The sequence below is a fragment of the Ranitomeya imitator genome, chromosome 4 (genome assembly GCF_032444005.1).
Source record: "Ranitomeya imitator isolate aRanImi1 chromosome 4, aRanImi1.pri, whole genome shotgun sequence".
Lineage (NCBI taxonomy): Eukaryota > Metazoa > Chordata > Amphibia > Anura > Dendrobatidae > Ranitomeya > Ranitomeya imitator.
Window position 1 is genome coordinate 613,173,530 of NC_091285.1, and position 23,970 is coordinate 613,197,499.

Below are 23,970 nucleotides of genomic sequence, written 5' to 3' on the forward strand. Positions count from 1 at the left end.
AGCATCGCCTAATCATAGACGTTGCAACAAGGTGGAACTCAACACTGCACATGCTTCAGAGACTGTGCGAACAGAGGCGGGCTGTTATGTTTTTGTGGGAGGATACACATACACGGGCAGGCAGTAGGATGGCAGACATGGAGTTGTCAGGTGTGCAGTGGTCGAAGATTCAAGACATGTGTCAAGTCCTTCAGTGTTTTGAGGAATGCACACGGCTGGTTAGTGCAGACAACGCCATAATAAGCATGAGCATCCCCCTAATGCGTCTGCTGATGCAAAGTTTGACGCACATAAAGGATCAGGCGTCTGCAGCTGAGGAAGAGGAAAGCTTTGATGACAGTCAGCCATTGTCTGGCCAGGGCAGTGTACAGGACGAGTTAGCAGGCGAAGAGGAGGAGGAGGACGAGGAGGATGATGGGGATGATTATATTTGTAATGAGGAAGCTTTTCCGGGGCCACTGGAAATTGGTGGCGCGGCAAGGCCGGGTTCTGGTTTTTGGAGGGACACAAGTGACGTGGATTTGCCTGAAACTGCCCCTCAACCAAGCACAACCGGAGATTTGAGAACTGGAACTTTGGGCCACATGGCGGATTATGCCTTACGTATCCTCAAAAGGAACACACGCATAACTAAAATGATGAACGATGACGATTACTGGTTGGCCTGCCTCCTTGATCCTCGCTATAAAGGCAAATTGCAAAATATAATGCCACATGAGAACTTGGAACTAATATTAGCAACCAAACAATCAACTCTTGTTGACCGTTTGCTTCTGGCATTCCCTGCACACAGCGCCCGTGATCGTTCTCACACGAGCTGCAGGGGCCAGCAGACCAGAGGAGTTAGGGGGGCAGAAATCAGAAGTGGCGTTGGCCAGAGGGGTTTTCTGACCAGGTTGTGGAGTGATTTTGCTATGACCGCAGACAGGACAGGTACTGCAGCATCAATTCAAAGTGACAGGAGACAACATTTGTCCAGTATGGTTACAAACTATTTTTCATCCCTTATCGATGTTCTCCCTCAACCGTCATTCCCATTTGATTACTGGGCATCAAAATTAGACACCTGGCCAGAATTGGCAGAATATGCATTGCAGGAGCTTGCTTGCCCGGCAGCTAGTGTCCTATCAGAAAGAGTATTCAGTGCTGCAGGTTCAATACTAACAGAAAAAAGGACTCGTCTGGCTACCCAAAATGTAGATGATCTAACCTTCATTAAAATGAACCACAACTGGATTTCGAAATCTTTTGCCCCACCTTGCCCGGCTGACACCTAGCTTTCCTATGTAACGGTCTTGCCTGTGGACTATTCTGAACGACTTTTCCAATCTCGTAATTTGCAGCACCTGATTGTCCAGCATCCGACATGTTAACACCTCCCTAAATGGCCAAAGTCCCCACACGGGGCCGTGGTATCGCCACTTGGCGCCAGCACCCGTGAGAGTACTGTTTGTCTGAAGAGGTGGGTGTGCCCACTTTTGGTCGACGGCACTGCCACTAGGTCCCTCATAGTACAATAAAGTGTCTGGCGGTGGTGGTGCGCACCCAACGTCAGACACACCGTTGTAATATGAGGGGCCCTGGGCCTGTACCGCCGGCCACAAGACAGTCCCCCCCCCCCAGGTCAAACAGTGCTCTACGACTTGCAAAATTTTCTCCCACAGCTCCACCAAAGTTTAGTCTATGCGCTGACATCCTTCAATGCCTGGCACTGTCAATACCATTGTATTGACATTTTTCTTATGTTAGGCCTTCGAAGCCTGTCTGCGGTCCCTCCTTCCACTAGGCCTCCACTGACCTGTCTACTGCTGCCCGTGTTCCCCTGGAACCAATTTTAAATTGCCTACAGCCAGCCCAATTTATTATGTTAGGGCTTCGAAGCCTGTCTGCGGTCCCTCCTTCCACTAGGCCTCCACTGACCTGTCTACTGCTGCCCGTGTTCCCCTGGAACCAATTTTAAATTGCCTACAGCCAGCCCAATTTATTATGTTAGGGCTTCGAAGCCTGTCTGCGGTCCCTCCTTCCACTAGGCCTCCACTGACCTGTCTACTGCCGCCCGTGTTCCCCTGGAACCAATTTTAAATTGCCTACAGCCAGCCCAATTTATTATGTTAGGGCTTCGAAGCCTGTCTGCGGTCCCTCCTTCCACTAGGCCTCCACTGACCTGTCTACTGCCGCCCGTGTTCCCCTGGAACCAATTTTAAATTGCCTACAGCCAGCCCAATTTATAATGTTAGGGCTTCGAAGCCTGTCTGCGGTCCCTCCTTCCACTAGGCCTCCACTGACCTGTCTACTGCTGCCCGTGTTCCCCTGGAACCAATTTTACATTGCCTACAGCCAGCCCAATTTATTATGTTAGGGCTTCGAAGCCTGTCTGCGGTCCCTCCTTCCACTAGGCCTCCACTGACCTGTCTACTGCCGCCCGTGTTCCCCTGGAACCAATTTTAAATTGCCTACAGCCAGCCCAATTTATTATGTTAGGGCTTCGAAGCCTGTCTGCGGTCCCTCCTTCCACTAGGCCTCCACTGACCTGTCTACTGCTGCCCGTTTTCCCCTGGAGCCAATTTTACATTGCCTACAGCCAGCCCAATTTATTATGTTAGGGCTTCGAAGCCTGTCTGCGGTCCCTCCTTCCACTAGGCCTCCACTGACCTGTCTACTGCCGCCCGTGTTCCCCTGGAACCAATTTTAAATTGCCTACAGCCAGCCCAATTTATTATGTTAGGGCTTCGAAGCCTGTCTGCGGTCCCTCCTTCCACTAGGCCTCCACTGACCTGTCTACTGCCGCCCGTGTTCCCCTGGAACCAATTTTAAATTGCCTACAGCCCAATTTTTGTTATGTTAGGCCTTCGAAGCCTGTCTGCAGCCCGTTCTTTCCACTACTACTACACTGACCTGGCTACTGCCGCCCGTGTTCCCCTGGAACAAATTTTAAATTGACTACAGCCAGCCCAATTTATTATGTTAGGGCTTCGAAGCCTGTCTGCGGTCCCTCCTTCCACTAGGCCTCCACTGACCTGTCTACTGCTGCCCGTGTACCCCTTGAACCAACATCAGAAAGTATAAAAATAAGTATTTTGCTTATAAAAAAGAAAATACTGGAGAGATATCAAATGCAGACATTTTAACATTAAAAACAAACACATACAACAAAAATCTGGTACAGTACTAAAAATGGCCACCAGCTACAATAACTTTCTCCTGCAAGTAGTTAACTGAAAGTTTTTTTCAATTTAAAACACAGATATGGCATCCACCGAGTGTTGTCCTGTCGCGTCTTCTTTATATTATTGCCAAGAAGATGCAAAACAATGAAAATAATAAAATCATTATTTACCAAAAAAATAGAGTAAGTCAAAACCACATTGCAAATAAACATTCATTACAAATAAAGAAGCAGGGCGCGTCCGAGGGTGAGTATATACCTAATAAGAATATAATCACCCTCGGACGCGCCCTGCTTCTTTCCGACAGCCTTCCTTCCTAAGAATCAGCCCTTCCGTGGTGTAGAGTGAGGGTTTGTTACACTCCAAGGTGTTCCCCAGGTTGCCTTTCCTGAGCTTCGATCTTCATGCTCTCGTTTAGTAGTTGTCGGAAAGTAGGCTGCATTAGGCCTACAAATTGGGTATGGGGTGTAGAGAGATGGTGTGTTCCACTCCAAGGTGTTCTCCAGGTTGCCTTTCCTGAGCTTCGATCTTCCGGCTCTCGTTTAGTAGTTCTTGGAAACTACACTGCATTAGGCCTACAAATTGGGTATGGGGTGTAGAGAGATGGTGTGTTCCACTCCAAGGTGTTCTCCAGGTTGCCTTTCCTGAGCTTCGATCTTCCGGCTCTCGTTTAGTAGTTGTTGGAAACTACGCTGCATTAGGCCTACAAATTGGGTATGGGGTGTAGAGAGATGGTGTGTTCCACTCCAAGGTGTTCCCCAGGTTTCCTCGCCAATGCTTCGATCTTCATGCTCTCGTTTAGTAGTTGTTGGAAACTACGCTGCATTAGGCCTACAAATTGGGTATGGGGTGTAGAGAGATGGTGTGTTCCACTCCAAGGTGTTCTCCAGGTTGCCTTTCCTGAACTTCTATCTTCAGGCTCTCATTAAATTGTGGCTAAACGGAACAACTGCATTTGGCGTACTAGTTGGTTTGGGGCCTACTATCGGTGTCTGCCACTCCTTGCTGTTCTCCTGGTTTCCTGTCCTGAAATTCCGTTTTCAGGCGCTCGTTAAGTAGTTGTTAATGTTAGACTGCATTTGGCCTACTAGTTGGGTTGGGGCCTACTATCGGTGTCTGCCACTCCTTGCTGTTCTCCTCCACTGAACAAAGCTGTGCCGCCTGTTTACTACGGTTGCCAATTTTGAACTGCATTTCGACTACTTACTGATTTGGGCCTACTCTCTGTGTCAGCCTCTCATTCCAGTTGTCCTCCACTGCAATGCCCCCTGGTTATTCCTGTGTTACCAATTTTGAACTGCATTTAGCCAACTTTATTCTTTGGGCCTATATCTGTGTTTCCTCCTCATCCTGCCCATTGCCCAGCCAGTGATAGATGAGTCTGCTGGTACATTGACCCATAACGCAACATTCCCCGTGCACGCTACACAACAACATTGTGACCCTGCTGAAAGTCAGGTTGCTCTTCCCGCAATACCATACCACCTTACACGGGGACAAAGAGGAAGGTGCAGATGAAAGTGCAGGTTCCTTCATCAGGTGGGGGGAGGAATACTAGTTGGCGACGTCACTGGCACAGGGCCTCTCATAGTACGCAAAAGTGTTGCTGCCGGTGGGAGGCGCCCCCGCCGTGCAAACACACCGCTGTACTTTGAGGGGCCCTGTGCCAGTGCCAATGCCAACGAGTGGGCCCCCCCTGCTTGCTCAGGTTCACAGCACTTGCAAAGTTGAAATACTTACCTCTCCCTGCTCCACTGCCGTGACGTGGTCCAGATTTCCTGGGCCCACTAATTACTTGAACCAGCCCTACCCACCACAACTTTAGCCAAATGACCCCCAATTTCAAATGCCTTCCAATTATTATAAGGTAAATTACGCTTGACAAGCTTCATTAAGAAGAATGGATGGTTTTGACATTAAAATGGGCACTCTAGGTGTTTTCCTGGCCCCCACTCACTGCCTGACTATGCTGCCCCATTGACTTGCATTGGGTTTCGTGTTTCGGTCGATCCCGACTTTACGTCATAATCGGCCGATTTCACTCGACCCGACTTTTGAGATAGTCGGGTTTCGCGAAACCCGGCTCGACTCTAAAAAGGTCAAGGTCGCTCAACTCTACTGCTGGTTATGAATGTGATCTGGTATTTGATGAGAATTGTTAATATCTGATTGTTGAGGATGTAGTGGAGAAGTTGAGTTTTTCCAAGAGTGGGCGGTGGGACTGTTGAAGGTTTGAAGGATGGAGGTGGAGCTGGGGTAGAGCCTGGGCAGAGTCTCAAGGGGGTCTGAAAATTTTGGCAGTATGTGGCCCCAATATTCCTAGTGGCAGCCTTGTCTTCATACCTGTTTACACTTGTCATTATCCTCTTAAGAGATCTTGCTTCCCAGCCTGGCAAGTCTTCTCTTTGACCCTCAGGTCTGGCTAAACTTTAGCTTTTTATCTAGTATAGATAATGTTTACTGTAGGCCCTAAATTGCCTGAAATAAAGAAACTTTCTGCCACTTAAAACTTGTCCACGTCAGACCTTGCTATCTAAGTATGGCCTCCACCTTTCTTCATACACGATACCATTAAATCAATCCTGGTCTGGGAACACTTGGACGATAGATCCTTCACTTTTCTTTACGATCTGCTTAACAATCAGGAACGGAGTTCCTTTTGCATATGTAACTCCTCTCTCCATGAGCTGGTCCCAATAGTTAACCCCATCCACTGGCTAACTAGATGCTGTAGGCCACAAATTAGATAAACAACCACATCAAACATGGTAATGCATTATATTATCATAAGATCTTCAGTAGGAGTGTCAACAACTTCTCCACCCATTTCCAACTGACCCCAGGTCCTCAAGGTGGTTGAAGCACAAGGATGTCTCCACTGCAGTCTGACATAATAATAGAAACTTGGATTAATAATAATATAAAATAACTGCAGCAGTAAAACAAATGCTGCATGAATATTTTAAGGCCTACATGCTATGCCTTTCCCTGGAGCGTTAATTACATCATTTCCAACCTAAAATCGTTATGCCTGTTTTCTCATAATAATCACTCTTTCCCGTAACTAAGAATAAACTGCATAAATAAGAATAGATTGCTACTCCATTACTATTGTACCGTCATTTTATTCTTTTGCTAAGATAGAACAGATTCTTATGGCTTGAGCAAATGTCAAGTCATATGAATGTCCCAGTTATTAATTCCAAAATGATGGGCGCCCCAAGGAAGCTTTGCACATTTAAAACTCATGACACATTGTATAAAATTCTGTAATATGTCATGTTTGTCTATGGAAGCTCCAGGGTTAACGCCACACTATGTCCTTGTACTAACACAATACAAATTTCCTGAACATAATGAGGATATATTTGCCGCGCGGCGCTCATAATTAGGAAGCCAGCGTGCTGGGAATACGGCTCACTACGAATTCATCATGCATAATTTATTTTACAAGTGGGTGCTAGCAGCAAGCGCAGAACCTGTCATTCCCATGGGGGGACATCTCTCCCCCGATACTCCTTCAATAGTGGCGATCAAATGAATTTAGGACACTTTGATAAACCGGGGCACTCTTCTAAAAATCAACTCCCCTCCGGAATTACGTGGGGTTTTCAATAGCCTATCTTTTCAAGGCTATTAAAAATTAAGAAATGCCAACGGCAGGGTATGTATTTTTTATACCCAGTGGGCATGAGGTTATTGAATTGTAGACCCACAGCAAAGGACAATGTCACAGCTGCCAGGAGTCACACATGTGCAATGATGCTATAGACCAGCGTGGTTCCTGCTATAAAATGCCCAAATAATACCTTGCTTCCCCGCAGGAGTCAAGCGCTTAGACCTGTAATATACATAGGTTTATTTATCTAAAAAAAATGTATTATTTATAGTCTGTCAACATAACAGAGAGTCTGGATGGAAGATGAAAGCCGGCGAGATAACACGATTAGCGGATATAATAAAATATATCACTATTTGATGCCATCGCTCACAGACGGCAGAAATAATTCATTAATAAGCACTGAGACGTTAATGCAGTCTGTTTGATATGTGATTTCCAGAACATAGGATTTCTACAGGTAAAATAAAATGCAATTTTTTTTTCCCCAGCTTGATTTATACCCAATGAGGCGGCAGCAAAAAATATTCTTTTTGTTAATATATTTATAGAAAAGAGACAAATCTGAAAGGTTTACTCATGTATTCTTGTTTTCCACAAAGCAAAGGATTTTGACAAGATCCATATGATTTGTGCAGTCATTGTATATGTTGTAATACCATTTATCAACTTGTCAGGGAGACCTGTCATTTGATTTCCTCTGCACATTTTTCGAACATTGTGAAAAACAGCTGCTGGTGTTGGCAAAGCATTTTACATTCATGAAAACCCTATTTCAGCAAACAGTTCATTTACATGGAAAACAGGTCTCCTCCTCACCCTCCCAGGATCACGGTGAGATAGGGCGCAGCTTTGCAGGGCTAGGGTCCACATGGATTTGCAAATGCATTGCACCGTATGATAATAGATTTTGGAGGTGGTTGTCTCACGTCTCACACGGCTGACTTGTGTAATACAGAAACAAATTCAATCCCTTCCTATATATTTTATATTTCAATTTTGAGGTTTGTGAGCTAGTGGTGGAGAATAATGCGATATACTAGTAACAAGGTGATGGATATATTCTGCCGGGCTATATATAAAACAAAGGGTTAACTATGACAGACAGTGTCAGACTGGTGTTCTGTCAGCTGTAAGGCAGCGGTTTTCATGTCCAGTGACCCAAGAAAGTTCAAATTAAATATCTTTATTTTACAACTGACAAATTCAAAATGTCTGTATCATTTCATTGTCATGGAATGGAGGACTGCACCACCGTATAATCCGTAGGTGCGGTAAAAGCTTTTCTGATGTCTCTGGTCTGTGTTTAGTTTCTCACAGACAGGACTGCTTAGAGCTCTTGCTCTGTTGCTTTGCAAAAACCCAATATTGGCACACCCAAACCTTAACTGACAGTTTAAATGGGAATCGTGGACATGGGCCACTTTCAAGACCCGAAGTGAAGGGGGAACATACATCCCACTACCATCCTACAGATCTATCCAAAAATAAAAGCCCATATCCGTTTTTCTTCATTCTTACTTTGGTATAATAGCTTGACCAAGTCCACACTCTCTTTTAAATTGTCTTTGACAGTTTATTTAAGTAAATACATCAAAGGCAATACAGAATAAAAGATCATATCATTGACAGAACCATTTTGAACAAGAGTCAGGTGCAAAGATTAATATGGTACAACACCACCTATATAGTGTAGTCAGGGAGAGCCTAGTGAAAGAGCTTGTATATATATATATTGACAGTGTACCAAATTCATTCAAAGTACTCCGAGAGACGCATGTGGCTGCATCAGTGAGAGTGAGCTGTAAATAGATAAACCACCGTAGTGAACATACTGACGCTGATTGCAGTAGCATGAATCCTACATAAAGTGGCTCTTACCCATATCTGACTCTGTGGTGTCACACGTGCTGTCCCAATGCGTGTTTCACGTGGGCTTCCTCAGGGAGCTGTTGTAAAATGATTCTGTCAATTATATGATCTTTTATTCTGTACTGCCTTGTATGTATTGACTTAAATAAATTATCTTTTCACTTTACTTTGGATCTCATGCTTCATTTTTTCATGCATGCAACCCACACTACTGTTTTTTGTCACACTGCACATAGGCAGAAAGCTATCAATCGAGGGTGGAGATGGGTTTATACAGAGCTTATGGATACGGAGGACTGCTTGGCAGCAGGTTTACTAGTCCTCTAATAATAATCTGGTGATAAAACAGTGATTTTATCAAAACTACGTCAAGCCACCCAGTATGTAACACATAGCTGGAGTCATGGTCTCTGTCTCTCGCTCTCTATCTCTTTATATATATATATATTGCATGAAATTGTTTTCTTTCTCACCTTTCCTCTGAAGTCCACATATGACAGGATTACCAAAGCACGATTTTGTGGTAGTCTCATAGAAGATGTTTGTACTGTATGTGTCTATATGTGGTCACTAGAGATTAATGAATATATGTGAGTGCAACTGAATTTTACTTGAATTTATCAAGAATCCCCATTTGCCAAAATCGAGATTTTAAGTAAATTGCTTCTACATAGATTCATCATAATGGCGGCCAATTTTCCATACCACAAAGGGTCATCAAAAGGGTAAAAAAAAAATTAAATAATCCTACAGTCACCTCAGCACTCACCTCCTCTGCTATTCACTGTCTCCGGTTCAGTCTTCGTCGCATCTTCTGACCCCTGCCAATGGTACTGAGATCCAATTTAATCTGATGAGGCCTGGGGTGGTTCAGTACATGGTGTCAGGGTTCCATGACCTTTCATGCCAAGGCATCATGTCATCACCATGTGCAGAACCAAACCAGGAACTATCAGATTTAATCGGATTTCAGCGTGAGCAGTGGAGATCAGAAGTTGCAACTTGGACTGGAAGGGTGACGGTAAAGAGCAGACGGGTTGGAGAGGTGAGCGGTGATGTGAGTATAAGGATTTTTAAAAATTTTTCCACATTACTTTTATTATGCTCTTGGGTTTGTTGAGACCTCAGAGCAGAATGATAGACTTTAAATTCAAGAAAAATAACTTCTCCGCCAATCAAATTTCACAGAGAAAATTGTAGAAGAATTCAATCAATTCTTATTGTTTGGTGCTCACATCTATGACGTGGGTCCCATATGCATAAAATAAAGGAATTACTGGACTCACGTTTATAGTATTCCTGGTTCATATATTTAATCATCTAAACATAATATTTTCTATGCAATTCAGCTCAAACTGAGTCTTTTTCATCTTTGAAAAAAAACACAGGTTGAGTTGATACGCATTATGAATACAACGTTTTATCTGATGAAGGAAATCTACGTGTAATAATCCGGCAGTGAACGCCAATCATCCTCTATTGTATGAGTTGCTAAGGGTTTTGCTAGTTTGTCAAAAAAATCTATAGAATTTGTATAGTTAGAAAGTGGAGTTCTTAAAATCTTGAAAAGGTAAGGAAGGGACATGATATTATCTGCAATAGCAAGCAAAGACAATAGAAGCAAGGCAAAAGTACATGAACCTGATGAAACTGCACAGAACACTGTTGAAAGCAATCCACAGAGAAGAATGCAATACTATCATTTAGAGATGAGCGGATCAAACCAAATTCAAATTTTCTCTGCAAATTGAATGTTACCTATTATGCTCGACATATACCCCACCATAATAAACATAACTCAAAAAAACCTTATACACACCTTACCACTCACGTATCTAGGCCCTCCACTGCTCCCTGCCTACTGTTCAGGTTCTCCACACTTCCGCTGTGCTGCATATCCGGCCCAGTGTTCACTTGTGAGCAGGTTGCGGGATGCAGTAACGAACAGGAGGCAGACCAAGGGTTAACAATATTTTACTTGCACAGGGGGTTACTCCATGGAGAGAGAGGAAGGGGGTAAATAGGATTATAGCAGGTGATATAAACACAAATGATGTGCAGGGTGAGTTAAACAACAACAATGAGTAATACAGCAGTTCTTAGAGGGTTAACTTATGGATCCGGCGGCTTCCTGGCTGTAGAGTCTTTAGTTCAAACGCTGGCACCAACACGGTTAGCGAGTGATGAATCCAGTGTCGTCCTGAAGGCATTGATGATCCGGTTTCTGGCTGTGATGGTGGGACCTTGTTGTCTTGGACGGGGTCCTGGGTCCAGGGTTCGTGGTGCGGTATGAGGTGCAATCTCCAACTTCATTGGAGCTTAACGTAGCTCGACAGATATAAGCAGGTGAGATGAGGCACAGTTCCCGGTGAGTCATTTGGTCCTTACTAGGTGGCACGCGCGCAGCACTTTTGGCACCTTCCGCTTGCTTAGCCACTGGGCACATGGCAAATTTCTCATCAAAGTTTCTGTGTCTAGTCACAGGGAATCTATAGCGCGGGCCTGCGCTGTCATGGTGCTCAGAGGATGGAGCACCAGCCCTTCCCTGCTGTGCGCTGCTTATTCACATCAGGACTGACTGCTTCTGCACAAGCTCTGGCCTTTTTAGCTTAGCCACGCCCCCTGCTGCCAATTGCAAAGGTCGGTCTGGGTATTTAAGCTTTCCCCAGGACAACAGAGGGGACAGCCCCGACAGTTCCGTAACTGGCATAAGAGAGGGACCCTCGGTCCGGTCCCTCTTCTTGCATACTCTCAGATGGAAGTTTTAGCTGGGAACATTTGGACTGCTCGCGGACAGAAGTGCTATCCTAGAGTGAACACCAGGCCAGAGATTTGGCACAATGGAGGTGCTGGAGAACTGGACAGTGAGCAGCGGTGAGCAATGACGTGATTTTTTTTTTAGTTTTTTTTTTACCTTTTGCTGGTACCTCTATTGCTCAACAAGATGGCGGTTGCAGCCAGTCACCATTTTGTTGAATTCGCACTGGACAAATGACATAAAAAAAATCTGTATTCTCAAGAATGTGGATTTTTGTAAAGTTCAGTCTCTACTGTTAACATCAATACAAGGTAACAAATCTGGAAAGGTTAGCAAGGTAGGTCAAAGTAATCAGAAACTTGAAGGAGCCACAAAATACAATAAGAAGATCCAAAGAGCATAGCCTAAGCCTAGCTCATGTTATTATCCAAAGGGGCTGGCACTCAACTTTGTGGTGAGGTTTTAAGGTGATTTATTATAATAAATCACCTTTAAACCTCACCGCAAAGTTGAGTGCCGGGTTCTGTTTTATTTGTAACTACGGTTTGGGAACCTTCCCGAGCACCTGTTAGTTGTTGTGCACATGTTCTTCTATTACTATTATCCAAAGGGGATGACACAAACTCAATGTGTTTTTTTCTACTAAAAATAACACTGCAGCTAACTACACCTATAATATAACAATATGTAAAACCTTCAGTCATCAGGTGGTGATATGATGGGAACAATTATTGTTTTTCAAATGCTAAAAGTTCTCACTGTTTGGCACAACATACATTGAATCCAAAGTGTCCTCTGTGTATTGGATCTACCCTGGGGAACAATGTAGCCCAATGCTATCAATATACCTAATTTGGATGTGTCTGTGTGTCTGTGCACAATGAGTCATCCACAGTTGGGCGTAACCATGGATTCCTGAGGAGAGGAGGTCTCCCTGGTGGCGAGTTAAGGCATAAGCCTTTTTTGAATGTTAGCCTGTGAGGCAACATTGCAAAAATGGATCAAACTGAGCGTGCTGCTGCACGTAGAGAAGCGAATCGCATACGGATGCTTAATCTGCGTCTTAATGAAACAGAAGATGAAGGAAATTGGGGCCAGAGTTGGAAGAAGTGAATGAAGTAACTGAATCATGTAGAGTATCTAATGCTGCACGACAACCAGCAACACGCAATGCACAAAGTGATACACATATTTCACAAAAAAAAGAACAAGATAGAATATGTGTCCAAAATGCAAGAGCCACTCGACAAAGGCAAGTTTGCTGCTAGAGGACTTCTCAATCAAATTGATGAGACACTTATTGAAGAGCACTATGGTGGCGAACTGACATTTCGATGTCAGTTCTGTCAATCTAAAATTTTTAAAGACGAAATGGCGCAGGACAAAACATTCTCTTCCTGCTGCAAGAGAGGGCGCATCCAATTACGTCCCATTCGTATGGATGATCAATTAGTCAAGTTGATGAAAGGAGAGCATCAGCACTCCAATACCTATATGGCTAATATAAGGCAATACAATAGCTCACTTGCTTTGGCATCAATGGGTGCACAAATAACACCACCTCCTCGGCATGGTCCATACTGTTTTCGAATTCATGGACAAATTTACCAAAGAACTGCCCCATTGCATTCCACTGTGGGTAGTCCTCCCAAGTTTGCTCAGATATATATCTTGGACAGTGAAGAAGCATTAAGTACAAGAAGTCAAGCAAATAAAAAGTGCCTCCCAGCACTGCTATCATCTCTTGGAGAGAAAATGAAAGCAATTAACCCACTCGCAAGAGCCTTCACAATGATGAGGGAATTTGAAACAGAGGAAGAGAGGATTGCTGAATTAGAAAATTGCGATCCACTCGAAATAACAATGTCAATTATAAATGACTACAATGATGACCAGTGGTGCTACAATGCACCAAGGTGCAATGAAGTAGCTATAATTTATCAAAATGCAGTGGGTGAACCCCCATTTAATAGGGACATCAGAGTTCACCTCAAAAGTGAAAACCAAACTCCGCTTTCTTCACAGAAAGTGTGATGAAATGACATATTCCCTTCTATTCCCATATGGGGACAGTGGATGGACAATAAATTTGACAACTCCAATTGCGCTACATCAAGGAATTGGTGATATTCATCTACCATCCATACCAGTGGATCAAGATCAACAAGAAAAAATCACCCTGTTACAGTACTATGCATACAGGCTTGCCATTCATGACTAATTTAATCCCCTTTTAAATGCTGGGAAGTTGACGCAACAATTTATCGTTGACAGTTACGTCAAAATTGAATCTGACAGGATCGAATATATAAAACAAAATCAAAAGGCATTACGTGTCGATAGTTTTGCCGGCGTTATGGATCACATCCATAATGCTGCGTTACACCAAGAGCTAAAAGCTGGGACACCAGTAATTTTACCATCCACTTTCATTGGAAGCCCAAGAGCTATGCAGCAAAATTACCAAGGCGCCATGACAATTGTCTGAAAATTAGGAAAGCCAGATCTCTTTGTTACTATGACCTGTAACCCAAAGTGGAAAGAAATTACTGAAAAGTTAGAACCATGGCAAAGGCCAGAGTTCAGACCAGATTTGGTTGCACAAGTATTTAAAATCAAACTCCAAGCCGTAATTGACGAGATTTTGAAAAAACACATTTTTGGCCGTGTAGTTGCCTATGTGCATTTAGCAGAATTTCAAAAGCATGGACTACCACACGCGTACATGCTCTTAATCCTCAGAGAGGAAGATAAACCGAGGGACAAAAAAGTAATTGATGAATTGGTCTCTGTTGAAATCCCAAATGAGACAGCAAATCCAAAACTGCATGAGGCAGTGATGAAGCACATGATTCATCTCCCATGTGGCGAAGATCAACCTGGTGCTATATGCATGACAGATGGTCAATGCGCAAAAAAATTCCAAAAGGAATTTAATACAGAGACAAACCCCAATGTTGATCGTTACCCACAGTACCATCGATGCAATACTGGGAAAACCAGACGAGGAACGCGAGAAATCGACAATAGATGGGTAGTTCCATACAACCCTTATTTATTACTCAAGTACAATTGCCATATCAATGTTGAAATATGTGCTTTAATGAAAAATTTTAAATATCTTTTCAAATATGTATACAAAGGACATGACTGTGCCAATATCAAGTTTGATACAATAAACTGGAGAATCAGAAAAAATAAAATGCATGATGCTTCACATACCATTAAAAGGCTTGCTGTTCACCTTGAAAACATGCAGCCAGTGTTTTTTGAAGATGGTAATGTAGATATGGTTATTTCAAACTCAAAAGCCTCTACTCTGCAGGCTTATTTTGAGCTAAACAGAGTTGACGCTTTCGCCCGTCAGTATTAGTACAGTGAAACCCTATGTTAGGGTTGGCGGAACGCACCAAATATATAGTTTATTAGATGGAATTGGTGCGTTCGCAACCCGGGATCCACCGTGCAGGAAAGTACCTGCTGCTAAGTAAGATGGACTATATGGCGGTACTATAAGTATACATACAAGGGTTAACTTCACCCTGCGTGAAGGAAGCGATCCTGTTGCGTCACAGGACCGCGGTACTGTACATAGAGTGCGAGCAATAAGTCAGCGAACACAACCCCAACTAGGATTGAAGTCCGATTAGACCACTGCTGGCACAACACCGCAACTGGGTGTGTAAGGAAACTATAGAAATAGTAAATAAAGGCACGAGAGTGCGTGCGGTGCCGCACTAACGGACGCCGCTAACCACCCAGGCTTGGGTAAGGAAAGCGCATGGCGCCGTACAGTCGGTCACAGCAACTAGACGCTGTTATGTGTGTTTTATGCTGATGGCTAGTCGGGCGCTAGATAGCTACCATCATCCGCAAACAGACAACAACACTAGGGAGGGATACTTAGGAGCTTTCATCCTTCGACATACATCCATCTACACACACACATATATTTTCAAGACAATACTAGCGCATGGCCGTGCGGTCATGCGCAGTTTATATATTTGCAGCACAGGAAGCTGCTACTGAAGTTTTTGCCCTTTCAGGACCTTCCAGAAGGACCAATGGAAAGTGCTGCAGTACCTAAGCATGTTTTGCCCTTTCAGGACCTTCCAGGAGGACCAATGGAATGTACTGCAGCACCTGAGCATGTGACCGAACATGTGGCCCTCGACCTCCAATGGGAGACCCTGCCCTGGGCATGCTCAGTGTGAGTAAACAAGGACTTAGTCCCAGAGAGGCTCGCTCGCCGCAGATCAGTGCAGGGTACCATAGGAAAGCCAGAAAAGGCAGTAGTGACCCTATGCACCGAATCAGCCTCAGCGAGACGCTGGGAGCGACGTCTCCGCTGAGCAGAGCCCACTGCGGCCGATACCGAATGGGAGACCGCAGCAGACACGGATCGAGGTTCCCCCTGTGCAGCAGAGGAAACTCGACTCCTGACATTACCCCCCCCTCCTAGGGCCCCCCCCTCCTTGAGCCTCACTACGCTCAAAAGCTGCGATAAGCAGCGGAGCCCGAATGTGCTCCACAGGCTCCCAGGTTCTATCCTCTGGGCCGTGACCCTTCCAGTCCACCAGATAAAATTTCTCGCCACGTACCACCTTGCACCCCACAATAGCATTCACCTCAAACTCATCCGTGGATGAACCCGATGTCCCAGCAGATGACTCAGAAAACCGGGACAAATGAACGGGCTTTAAGAGGGAAACGTGGAAAGTATCGGTGATACCAAGGCGTGGAGGAATAGCCAAATGGTAGACCACAGGGTTGACCTGTTCCAGAACCTTAAACGGACCAATGTAGCGAGGAGCAAACTTAGTGGACTCAACTCGCAGCCTGATGTTACGGGCGGAGAGCCACACTAAGTCGCCAGGAGCAAAGACCGGAGCGAGGCGCCGGTGTGTATCAGCCGAAACCCTCATTCTCTCCTTGGAGGCCCGGATGGCATCCTGTGTGCGGTCCCAGATGTCACGTGCCTCCACCGCCCAGTCTGCCACCCTAGAATCGGTGGATGACACGGGCATGGGCACAGGGACACGCGGATGCTGGCCGTAATTAAGGAGAAAAGGAGTTTGACCAGTGGAATCGGCTACGGCGTTGTTCAAGGCAAATTCCGCCCAAGGTAGCAAAGATGCCCAGTCATCCTGCCTAGCAGAGACGAAATGTTGCAAATATGTCACCAGAGTCTGGTTGGTTCTCTCCACCAACCCATTCGTCTCGGGATGGTATGCAGAAGAGAGATTTAACTCTATGCTGAGTAAACGGCAGAGCTCTCTCCAAAACCGAGATGCGAACTGGGGACCCCGATCGCTGACAATCTTATCAGGCATACCATGCAATCGGAAAACATGTCTAATGAACAACACGGCCAAGGCCCATGCTGAGGGTAACCGAGGAAGCGGCACCAAATGCACCATCTTGGAGAAATGGTCGTTGACAACCCAAATAATGGAGCAGCCACGCGACTTGGGTAGACCCACCACAAAGTCCATCCCGACCATCTCCCAGGGCCTGTCTGCCACCAGTAGAGGGTAAAGCAACCCAGCAGGCCGTTGCCGAGGAGACCGATTCTGGGCGCAAGAAACGCACGGCAGAATATAGTCCTTGACATCTCGGGCCATATGCGGCCACCAGTATGTTCTCGCCAGAAGCTCAGATGTCCTCTTGGTCCCAAAATGCCCACCCACTCTGGAGGAGTGAGCCCAAGAGAGAACCTCCGGTCGCAAGTTAGCTGGTACAAAAGTCTTGCCCGGGGGCACAGACTCTAGCGAAACCGGAGCTACAGTTCTCAGGCTCTCAGAAGGGACAATAAGCCGAGGCTCCTCCTCCGATGACACCACGGAGCGGGAGAGAGCGTCAGCACGAACGTTCTTCTCCCCGGAGAGGAAATGGAGAGTAAAATGGAACCGGGAGAAGAACAGGGACCATCTAGCCTGGCGAGAATTCAGCCGCTGGGCCGTTTGCAGATACACCAAGTTCTTGTGGTCAGTGAAGACTTGGAAGGGAAAGCGAGCTCCCTCCAAGAGATGTCTCCACTCCGAAAAAGCCAACTTCATGGCCAGCAACTCCCTGTCCCCGATGGAATAATTCCTCTCCGCTGGTGTGAAGGTCTTGGAGAAGAAGAAGCAAGGATGCTTCCGACCTTGAGCATCCTTTTGGAAAAGGACTGCTCCAGCACCAACGGATGAGGCATCCACCTCCAAGATAAATGGCTTATCAACATCGGGGCGATGTAGGATGGGAGCGCTAGCGAAGTGTGACTTGATCGAGAGAAAGGCTTTGGAGACCTCCTCTGACCACAACTTGGGATTTGCTCCCTTCTTGGTGAGGGCAACCAAGGGAGCTACCAAAGTTGAGAAGTGTGGAATGAACTGGCGATAATAATTAATGAACCCCATAAAGCGCTGCACCGCTTTAAGAGAATGGGGTTCCTGCCAGTCCATTACAGCCTGTAGCTTGGCAGGATCCATAGCCAAACCCTGGGCAGAGATGATATAACCAAGGAAAGGCAAGGACTCCTGCTCAAACACACACTTCTCCAACTTGGCATAGAGGGAGTTTGCCCGTAAGAGGTCGAAGACTTTGCGAACATCTCTCCGATGGGAGTCAATATCTGGAGAGAAGATGAGAATATCATCCAGATAGACTACGACCGAGGTGGTGAGCATATCCCGGAAGATGTCGTTCACAAAGTCTTGGAAAACGGCTGGGGCATTACAGAGCCCAAAGGGCATCACCAGATATTCATAGTGCCCATCCCTGGTGTTAAAAGCCATCTTCCATTCATCCCCCTCACGGATGCGAATCAGGTTGTAGGCACCCCGCAGATCTAACTTCGTAAATACCCTCGCTCCCCGTAGCCTATCAAACAGCTCAGATATCAGGGGTAATGGGTACTTGTTCTTAACGGTGATGGCGTTAAGACCCCTGTAGTCTATGCATGGACGTAAGTCTCCAGTCTTCTTTTGTACGAAGAAGAACCCAGCCCCTGCCGGTGACACTGACTTCCTAATGAATCCTCTTGCCAGATTCTCTTGGATGTACTGAGACATTGCCTCCATCTCCGGGAGAGATAACGGATAGACTCGACCCCGGGGAGGCTCAGCACCAGGCAAGAGGTCAATAGGACAGTCATAGGGGCGGTGAGACGGAAGGGTCTCTGCAGCTCTTTTGGAGAACACATCTGCATAGGGCCAATAGTGCTTGGGGAGAGAGGAAAGATCTGCGGGTACCTGTGTAGTAGCAACCTGAACGCAGTCCCTCTGACATCTACACTCGCAGGATTTACTCCATCCCAAAATTCTCCAAGAGGACCACTCAATATGAGGAGAATGGTAGCGAAGCCATGGTATCCCCAACAGGACCTCATCAATTCCCTCAGGAATGACTAATAGGGAGATTATCTCCTGATGTGATGGAGACAAAGAAAGCGTGAAAGGAATGGTTTGGTGGGTAATCTGTGAGGGTATTGTTGACCCATTTACCACTCGAACGGTCACAGGCTTGGCGAGCATCACCAAGGGTATTGCGTGACGCTGGGCAAAAGAGGAAGACATAAAATTACCCTCTGCCCCAGAATCCACGCATAGCTCGACCATAAGAGTGGATGGGCCTATGGTAATTGTCCCCTTGAAGGACAACTTTGAGGCAAACGTCGCCGTGTCTAGTGTACCTCCTCCAACTGCCACTAAACGCTGACGTTTCCCCGACCGCTGAGGACCCTTGGAGGCAAGAGGTCCTGACTGCCGGTAAACATGACGGACCTTATGTGCACGGGCGGACTGAGACTTGGATCCCGCTCGTGTCACCTCTAAGGCCTCATGTGACTCGGACGCCTGGACTGGAGATTCCAAAGGTTTGGCGAAGGTGGGAGCCAGCCGAAACCTCTGCCTACACTGGGCTCGCTCCAACCTTCGCTCGTGAAAACGAAGGTCTATGCGAGTAGATATGGCTATGAGCTCCTCCAGTGTGGCGGGAATCTCCATAGTAGCCAAAGCGTCTTTCACATGGTCAGCCAGCCCCCTCCAAAATACGGGAATGAGGGTTTTATCTGACCATTCCAACTCAGACGCTAATGTTCGGAAGAGAACAGCAAAATGGCTGACCATGGTTGAACCCTGAGTCAAAGCCAGCAGCTGGAGCGCTGTATCACGGGTGACTTGAGGTCCTAAAAAGACCTGTTTCAGAGAGTCCAGAAACCGAGGAACACTCTGCACCACATGATCGTTGTGCTCCCACAGCGGCGTAGCCCACTCCAACGCTCTGTCCGACAAGAGGGAGATTATGAATCCCACCTTTGCCCGCTCAGTAGGGAAACGTGCAGCCAGGAGCTCGAGGTGTATACCACATTGGCTCACGAAACCCCTACAGGACTTACTGTCCCCAGAGTATCTCTCAGGCAAAGGAAGGTGAGATAGGGTCGGAACAGAGGTGGCAGTGGGTAAAGCTGCTGCAGCCACGCTAGCAGCTTGAACAGCTATTGCGGTAACATCCACCGCCGAGGTTGCACGCTCAAGAGACGCCAACCGGCCCTCCAGCAGCTGGATGTACCCCTGCAATCGCTGTTCATCCGCCATTACTTAGCCAGATCCTGGCGCTAGTATTCTGTTAGGGTTGGCGGAACGCACCAAATATATAGTTTATTAGATGGAATTGGTGCGTTCGCAACCCGGGATCCACCGTGCAGGAAAGTACCTGCTGCTAAGTAAGACGGACTATATGGCGGTACTATAAGTATACATACAAGGGTTAACTTCACCCTGCGTGAAGGAAGCGATCCTGTTGCGTCACAGGACCGCGGTACCGCACATAGAGCGCGAGCAATAAGTCAGCGAACACAACCCCAACTAGGATTGAAGTCCGATTAGACCACTGCTGGCACAACACCGCAACTGGGTGTGTAAGGAAACTATAGAAATAGTAAATAAAGGCACGAGAGTGCGTGCGGTGCCGCACTAATGGACGCCGCTAACCACCCAGGCTTGGGTAAGGAAAGCGCACGGCGCCGTACAGGCGGTCACAGCAACTAGACGCTGTTATGTGTGTTTTATGCTGATGGCTAGTCGGGCGCTAGATAGCTACCATCATCCGCAAACAGACAACAACACTAGGGAGGGATACTTAGGAGCTTTCATCCTTCGACATACATCCATCTACACACACACATATATTTTCAAGACAATACTAGCGCATGGCCGTGCGGTCAGGCGCAGTTTATATAGTTGCAGCACAGGAAGCTGCTACTGAAGTTTTTACCTTTTCAGGACCTTCCAGAAGGACCAATGGAAAGTGCTGCAGTACCTGAGCATCTTTTGCCCTTTCAGGACCTTCCAGGAGGACCAATGGAATGTACTGCAGCACCTGAGCATGTGACCGAACATGTGGCCCTCGACCTCCAATGGGAGACCCTGCCCTGGGCATGCTCAGTGTGAGTAAACAAGGACTTAGTCCCAGAGAGGCTCGCTCGCCGCAGATCAGTGCAGGGTACCATAGGAAAGCCAGAAAAGGCAGTAGTGACCCTATGCACCGAATCAGCCTCAGCGAGACGCTGGGAGCGACGTCTCCGCTGAGCAGAGCCCACTGTGGCCGATTCCGAATGGGAGACCGCAGCAGACACGGATTGAGATTCCCCCTGTGCAGCAGAGGAAACTCGACTCCTAACACCATATGTCTGGGATAGAAAAGCTGTACTAGAAGGATAGAAAAAACGATGGGCTTAATTTTGGAAAACAATTGCCCGAATGTACACAGTCTCTTTAACAGATGGTGAGCTGTATTACCTAAGACTCCTTTTACTTCACGTTAGAGGAGCAAAGTCTTATGCTGACTTAAGGCCTGTCAATGGAGTCCTACATGACACGTATAAAAATGCGTGCATTGATCTTCATCTTTTGGAAGATGATTCCCAATGGGAAGATGGTATAACGGATACAATCGCTTTCCAAATGCCCTACAACTTTACAAATTATTTGCTATAATTTGTGTATATGGAGAACCAGCTAAACCATTGGCATTATGGCAAAAATATAAAACCGAATTTATGGAGGATTACACCAGGCGGTATACTCCAGAAATCGCTGAACAACTGGCTCTTTGTGATATTAATGAAGTCCTGTGCTGACTATGGATTGCCAACTCCAGTAAATTTTCCAGATGAAATACTGGACCAACTGAATTTTGATGTAATAAAACATGAGGCTGAGCAATTGAAAGCTATGCTTAATGAAGATAAGAAATCAGCTTTCGATGTAATTATGCAAGCAGTAGTGTTGAGCATTCCGATACCGCAAGCATCGGGTATCAGCCGATATTTGCGGTATCGGAATTCCGATACCGAGTTCCGATATTTTTGTGATATCGGGAATCGGTATCGGGATTTAGATTATTGTGTAAAATAAAGCATAAAAATAAAAAATATTGATATACTTACCCTCAGACGGGCCCTGGTTGTCACTGCTGCAATCGCCATGTTTTCCTTCCTATGAATGAGCTTGTTAAGTACCTTCGATGATGTCGCGGCTTGTGATTGGTCGCTGAGCGGTCATGTGACCGCTCACGCGACCAATCACAAGCCGCGACATCATCGAAAGTACTTAACGCGCTCATTCCTAAGAATGAGCGCGTTAAGGACCTTCGATGACGTCGCGGCTTGTGATTGGTCGCGGGAGCGGTCACATGACCGCTCAGCGACCAATAACAAGCCGCGACGTCATCGAAGGTCATTAAAGCGCTCATTCTTAGGAAGAAAAGCATGGCGATTGCAGCGGTGACAACCAGGGCCCGTCCGAGGGTAAGTATATCAATATTTTTTATTTTTATTCTTTTTTTTACACATTAATATGGATCCCAGGGCCTGAAGGAGAGTTTCCTCTCCTTCAGACCCTGGGAACCATTACGGATACCTTCTGATATTTGTGTCCCATTGACTTGTATTGGTATCGGATATCGGTATCGGCGATATCCGATATTTTTCGGATATCGGCCGATACCATCCGATACGGATACTTTCAAATATCGGACGGTATCGCTCAACACTAGCAAGCAGTCAATGCTGCATCACAGCCAGACGACACTAGCTCACACTTTTTTTTTCTGGACAGCCCAGGAGTTAGTGGGAAGACATTTTTGTACAACTGCTTGCACAAGACACTACAAGCAGAAAAGAAGTCTATTTGCTCAGTAGCTTCCACTGGATTGGCGGCTACATTACTACAAAACGGTAGCACCTACCATTCCAAGATTGGCCTTACAACAAATGAGACCACAGTGTCAAAAATTAAGCAAACCTCACTTCAAGCAATGGCGCTTAGGGAGTCATCTGTCGTTATTTGGGACGAAGTAACAATGACTTACTGTTTTAATATGAATGCTGTGGATAATTTGTTCCAAGACATATGTGGAAAAAAAGACCATTTGGTGGAAAAATTTTCATAAACTGTGGTGACTTTCATCAAACCCTACCAATGGAAGGTGGAAAAATAGCCCAAATTGTACAGTCCACCATTAAATGCTCCATACCCTGGAACCAGTTTTCACGGTTACAGTTACAACAGAATATGAGAACGCCTCAGGACGAAGTTGAGTACAACTCATGGTTACTGAAACTTGGCAATGGAGAGTTGTCAAATGTATATGGTCTACCAGAATACACAATTGAAATCCCGAATTCTTTTATTGAATAGGGTGAATTAATTACAGCCATTTTTGGGGACTCAATTGAGATTACCGATGCAAAGGTAGAAGCAATTGCCAATAAAGCAATTCTTACGCCATTGAATGATGACGTTCACGCCTTGAACGACAAAATTCTAAGTCAAGTTCAAGGTGAACACTCAACATATCGCTATATTGACACAATAGCGGAAGAGGAGGGTGTGATTCTCACAGATTACCCTGTAGAGTTTCTTAACTCTTTGAATCCCACTGGGATGCCTCCTCGTGAACTAAAGATGAAACCAGATGCTTTAATTATGCTCCTGCGTAATCTTAACAGAAAGTGTGGCCTTTGTAATGGCACAAGGCATTATGTGATAAGTTTAAAAGCAAACGTTATTCATGCCGTTGCTTTAAATGTAAAAGCAAAGGGTCAGGCAGTTCTTATTCCAAGAATTAACCTGATTTCCAAAGATAAAAACTCGCCAGTCCAGATGCGACGGCATCAGTTTCCTATCATGTTGTCTTTTGCAATGACTGTCAATAAATCTCAGGGACAGTCCTTGGATATTGTAGGAATTGATTTGCTTCTCCCAGTGTTTTTACACGGGCAGTCATATGTGGCTTTCTCCTGGGGAAGGAAAAGCTAACAAATAAGGGTCAAAATATTTGAGACACAGAAGCAAGGTAAACTTATTCCTAATGTTTACAAATGGTTTACTGTCAACTGTGTGTGCAAAAAAGTCTTTTATTAAGCTTTTGAACAATTGTAAAAGCCAATACATTTTGACGGGACTAACTCCTAGCCGCGGTCTACGGACCCAACATTGGGCATAGGCAGGGCCTTGGTGGCAGATCCCAATTGCGCTCAGGCATGTGAAATAGCTTACGCTCAGGAA

The 23,970-nt window shown here is 45.8% G+C and overlaps 1 pseudogene; it reads left to right on the forward strand.

The window, feature by feature from the left end:
- Window positions 1-13,772: 13,772 nt before the first annotated feature.
- On the forward strand, window positions 13,773-23,721 carry LOC138674614 (uncharacterized; annotated as a pseudogene).
- The last annotated feature ends 249 nt before the right edge of the window (window positions 23,722-23,970 follow it).